The 5,380-nt window shown below is 35.3% G+C and overlaps 2 long non-coding RNA genes across 2 annotated transcripts; both read left to right on the forward strand.

Annotated features, from left to right (window-relative positions):
- The first annotated feature begins 349 nt into the window (after nucleotides 1-349).
- LOC141353182 (uncharacterized) lies at nucleotides 350-1,308 on the forward strand. Its single transcript, XR_012360205.1, has 3 exons — nucleotides 350-745; nucleotides 822-961; nucleotides 1,172-1,308. It is a non-coding gene; the product is annotated as an uncharacterized lncRNA (long non-coding RNA).
- Nucleotides 1,309-3,860: 2,552 nt separating this feature from the next.
- On the forward strand, nucleotides 3,861-5,380 carry LOC141353203 (uncharacterized). The gene is made up of 3 exons (XR_012360220.1): nucleotides 3,861-4,002; nucleotides 4,140-4,281; nucleotides 5,120-5,380. It is a non-coding gene; the product is annotated as an uncharacterized lncRNA (long non-coding RNA).

Raw genomic sequence — 5,380 nt, forward strand, 5'->3', positions numbered from 1 at the left:
GCATGTAAACTTGATCAGTGTATTTCGAATTCAGAGTTCACCCATAACACTGGAATACTGCCTTTTGAGTGCTGCCATGTCAAATCATTGTCAAGTTGCGAAACCTCAATGATGCATTGGCAGAGAACAGTCTCTCTCAGCTGGTACAGCAGAAGTGGTTTGGTGAGGTGAGGAAAGTCCAGCTTTTAAAGTTGCAGCAAGAGGCAAATACTGCAGAGGCACCTTTGTCTTTTCATGTCACAGTTGGAGGAGGTCCATCAACAAAGCATTTCATTTCTGTATTTGAACCAACAGTGTCCTATTACAGCAGGATGGGAAGAGTCATGGTGGCTTATGATAAAAAGTCCTTGTGCACGACCTCGCCAATCATGCATTCACAAGGCTACAGCAAAGTGGCATCTTTTCCAGATGATGCCCCAACTCTTCAAGAGGGTCAAGAGTTCAGAGGAGGTTTTCGACACTGCTCATACATGTAATGATGATGCCAGCTGTCAAGATCTTTCATATCCCCCCAACTCTCCTACTGTTAGAAGGATGATGAAATATATGCTGGAAAATAAGAAAATTCCAGTGGAAATTCCACAGAGCATTATGCAAAAGTCAAAACATGGAAAGGCTTTTAATAATTTCCCAAAGCATCTTGTGCCTGAGGAAGTTGAATGCAAAATATGCAGAGAAGTTTTGAGTGACCCCATGATGATAACTTGCCGGGCGAAGATTGTTACATTCAATGGAGTGATTCAAGGTATGACATTTGTTTCATATTACTTTGATAAAAAAAATTGATAGTTGTTGCTTTGATAGATATTTATTTGTCTCAGGTGTATCTACTTACTACAAACTATGCCATAAATGCCACCTCACATACAGATAACAAGAATGGTGTGATGGTTTGCACAACTTCAACGATAATGTAATCCTCTCGTTACATTTGTGTGTGGATTTGCGAAATTCTCTACAGGTACAATATTAGAAAATAATATACGTGCTATTTTACTTGCGACTAGCAAGACTCTAACTTTTGTTTAAACACTTGTAATATTATTATTGCTCGTATAAGACATACATGCTCGCTTGGGCTTTAAATGACTAGAACTTAAAGTATAAGTTGAGGGCTCTTATTTTAATTTATTTTAACCATTTTCCCTCCTCCTTTCTGTTGTCCTTTCAGAATCACACAGCTGTAGGTGGGTTGTGGAGACAATTGAAGCCACAGAGGGAGAGTCCTTGCCCAAAGGTGACCTAATCATGCAGGCGTATCTTCACTTTGAAGCGTTATGTGATTTAGACTACAGTACATTTACTCCTTCCTATGTGTCCTGTGGATACAACCCATCTACAGTGATTATGGACCTTCATAAAAAAGGAGTGTTCAGCATCCCGGGTAAGTAAAGTTATGTAGTTGCATTGGTTACTATTATAGTTTTATGTCTCGGTTATTAATTAATAATTCCCATATTTGGCTTTTGAATTTAAGTTTCATTATATCACAGTGAGTGAAATTCGGTCTCCACCTGGGACCTATGATGATCACGTTGACATAGAAGAATTGTGGGATGCAGTGGCAATGGACATGATAAGTAGAGGGTTTAACCCAAGTAAGTATTGTTTCTTATTTGTGTCTCACATAAGGCTGCATGATATTGTGATTGATATTGTGATATGGCTTTGTGCAATTAATTAATTAAATGATTTAAATTATTAGTTTATTATTTCCATATTAACAATGCAATATTTGCAACCATTTTCCAAATTTCCAAAAGTCCCAAATATACAAAAATTCTCACATGAAGATGAATTTACTGGAGAAAAAATTACTAATTTCTCTTTGAAATAAGTACATTTTACTTATCCCACTGCCAAATATTGACCAAATATTGTTGGGAATTTTGAAAAGTTTTAGAAAACACGACTTACTGCTTTGCTTTTTTTACCAAATGTGTGTGTGTGTGTGTATGTATATATATATATATATATATATATATATATATATATATATATGTATATATATATATATATATATATATATATATATATATATATATATATATATATATATATATATATATATATATGTATATATATATATATATATATATATATATATATATATATATATATATATATATATATATATATATATATATATGTATATATATATATATATATATATATATATATATATATATATATATATATATGTATATATATATATATATATATATATATATATATATATATATATATATATATATATATATATATATATATATATATATATATATATATATATATATATACTGAAATAAAAAGATAAAAATACTATATAAGTATTTTTATCTTTTTTATTTTAGTATATATATATATATATATATATATATATATATATATATATATATATATATATATATATATATATATATATATATATATATATATATATATATATATATATATATATAAATAAGGGGTGGAACAATACATGTATTCGTTTCGAACCGAATCGGTACGGGGGTCACGGTTCGGTGCATGAATTTAAACGGAGAATACACGGTATGAAAATAAAAAAAACTTGCATGCAAAATAATTAATGTAATGCGGAACTACTGTTAGATACGCGGGTTCTTTATGGACAGCTAATCTGTTGCCCCGCTTTACCTCTGAAGCTCTGATTGGCGCCAATGCAGCCGAGCTCCGCCTATGTATGCGCTCTATCAGAGCCCGTCTACATTCTCTGGCACTCTGCATTTTTTTTGTCACGTCGACGCCGGTCCAGTCAGTGAATGAGCAGCCGACAGCGAGTATGGCAAGTGGTGTTCCACAAGAGCTAGACATTTCGCCAGCCTCTTTAAGATCGCAAGTTTGGCAAAACTTCAGTTTTCCAGTCAGTTACAATAGTACAGGTGAGAGAGTGGTGGAAAAGACGAGGACCTTGCATCGGCGTTGTTCAGCAGTTGTTAGGTATGTGAGTGGAAATACATCTAATCAGGGCTCCCAAGTCTCACGCATTCACCTTGACAAACACGCATTTCGGTCAGTTCAAACGCCACACTTTGTATTTCTCACGCTGAGAAGTAGGAGATAAATTGTCCTGCTATATACAACAGGCATACGCAGGGCAGTTCTGTCGAGTTCAGCTGCTTTCAGTTTTTTAAGCGTGCTCAACTTTACGCAGCACCATCAGCGTCAGAGTACCGCGAGAAATCTTGCGGAGGAGGCTGATTTCAAATCGCCCTCGCGTTACTCTGACGTCATCCACTTGTCGTTTCTTGCAGCCCCTCGTGAAGTCGTACACACCTATTAATTCATCCTACAAGCCTATTTTTGGTTCTTTAGTACATTAATATGAAATAAGGCCAAAATGTAATTTTAAAATGTATTTAGGTAACACTTGTAATACATTTGAACCTATATTTGTATGAAAGATGAGTACAAGATTACTTAAAGAGGTATACATTTTTGAAATACGAGATAGTATGTTAAATGCATTTCAGTTCATATTCATGACATCTCAAAATAACACTGATAAGGACATCTATGTTTTTAAGATTAGCTTAAGTACTAAAAAAAAATGCCTTCTTCATTTTTGTTTTGCTTTTCCCTCCATTGTACCAAAAGTGAATCGAACTGTGGCGCCTGAACCGAGGTACGAACCGAACCGGGACTTCTGTGTACCATTCCACCCCTAATATATATACACACACAGAAAAACTAAATATTGCAATTTCATTTTTTCCAATATCATGCATTTCTAGTCTCATTTTGTATGAATACCGTGTTGCAATAAATAGTTGTATTTTTCTCCTCCAGGTGGCAAAAAAAAAACTATTTACAGTTTCACCTAGTTACCACAACTGGTCCCCATGGATAGGTCCAAAAACAAGGCAATTGGGCATGGTATTAAACACAGAGAGTGCAAAGGTTAAATCCTCAAATGATGGGAGTGACAATGATGCGCCTTTTACTGAGGAAAGACTTGGTGATGAACTGCTCCACCTCAAGGTAAACAGTTGTTTAAATAGTTTAGAAGTGTTTTGGTTTAAGCTATTATTGCACTGTTGGCTGCATAGAACGGTGGTATGTATATGATAGTAATTTATTTTTGCTGAACCTACTCACAAATTTGCATATTTGATCAGGTTTTTGATTTGAAAAAGCTATGTCGACAGTGTGGGGTCGATGATGTTGGATCGAAAATGGATCTCATTCTCAGGCTTCGTAATAAAATGTCAAACAGAGTGACTTACAACAAGGTCTTTGAACAGGTGTGGGGTGCTTCTGGTGAGTGATGTTTTTTGTTACTCAATGAAGTTAACAATACAGTACTACAAAATAAACATGAATGAATTGTAATATGACAAACTGTCTAAAGCCCAGGATACACTGCACATTGTCTTAGTAATGTTTTATGTGGTTTCTGCGTATGTTTTATGACCTCAATTCCTTGTAAATGTTTTTATCTGTTCTTAACTGTGATATTATGTTTTTATGTCGTCCTATATTGGTTTTATGTTTTGTTCTGTACAGCACATTGGTCAACGGCAGTTGTGTATAATTGTGCTTTATAAATAAATTGATTGATTGATTGATTGACTGCACGATTATTGGCTGTCCCAGGTGAAAAAATTGCCATCGTCAAACAATCGTCGCGATTTCTGTGATTGTGGCTCTTCATCGGTGGTCCTACGTCATACAGTGAAAAAGGTTCAAAGACGGCCGTTTTCTCGGTTTTGCATCCAAAAATAGCCTACGATAGTTTTCTGACAGAGTCAGAAATTCAGCATGATCACCGCACAGTGTGTTTGCTCCTACGATCTGCTTACTGTGATTTTGTTTACCACGAGCGCATGCTGTTAACGTTGCGCTAACGTATGACGCAGCTGCCGAAGCTTCCGTGTCATATCGTACAGTCTATGGGCCTGTCGTACCAGAGTTTAAACGATCCATGTCGCACAGTGTGATAAGGTAATGATCTTATAGAAGTTCAAAAATCCTGGAGTGTATTCTGGGCTTAAGCAGCAATTACTCAGACATATAATTTCATGTGTTATTGGAATGGTTTCACAGATTTTTCAGAAAAGTTTTTTAGTTTTCATTCAATAGTTTTGAATGATTTTAGGTGGCCTGGGTGTAGTTATGTGTCCTTGCGGTGTTGTGTACTCCATTAAATTTAACTTGAGAGCAGAGAGTCCCCGTGACTTTGCGGACCTTCTCTTGTCTTGGAAACACTTTCCAAATATCACAATTTATGATTACCCCAGAGGATTAGTGGCACACACAAATAATCGAATACCACTCCACCCACCTTTTCATCCCTTTGAAGGTATAGTACAAGACCCCTCCTCTAAAAACATAGAAAAGGCAAAAGGAGGAAAGCTAA

The sequence above is a fragment of the Misgurnus anguillicaudatus genome, chromosome 21, assembly GCF_027580225.2.
Source record: "Misgurnus anguillicaudatus chromosome 21, ASM2758022v2, whole genome shotgun sequence".
Classification (NCBI taxonomy): domain Eukaryota; kingdom Metazoa; phylum Chordata; class Actinopteri; order Cypriniformes; family Cobitidae; genus Misgurnus; species Misgurnus anguillicaudatus.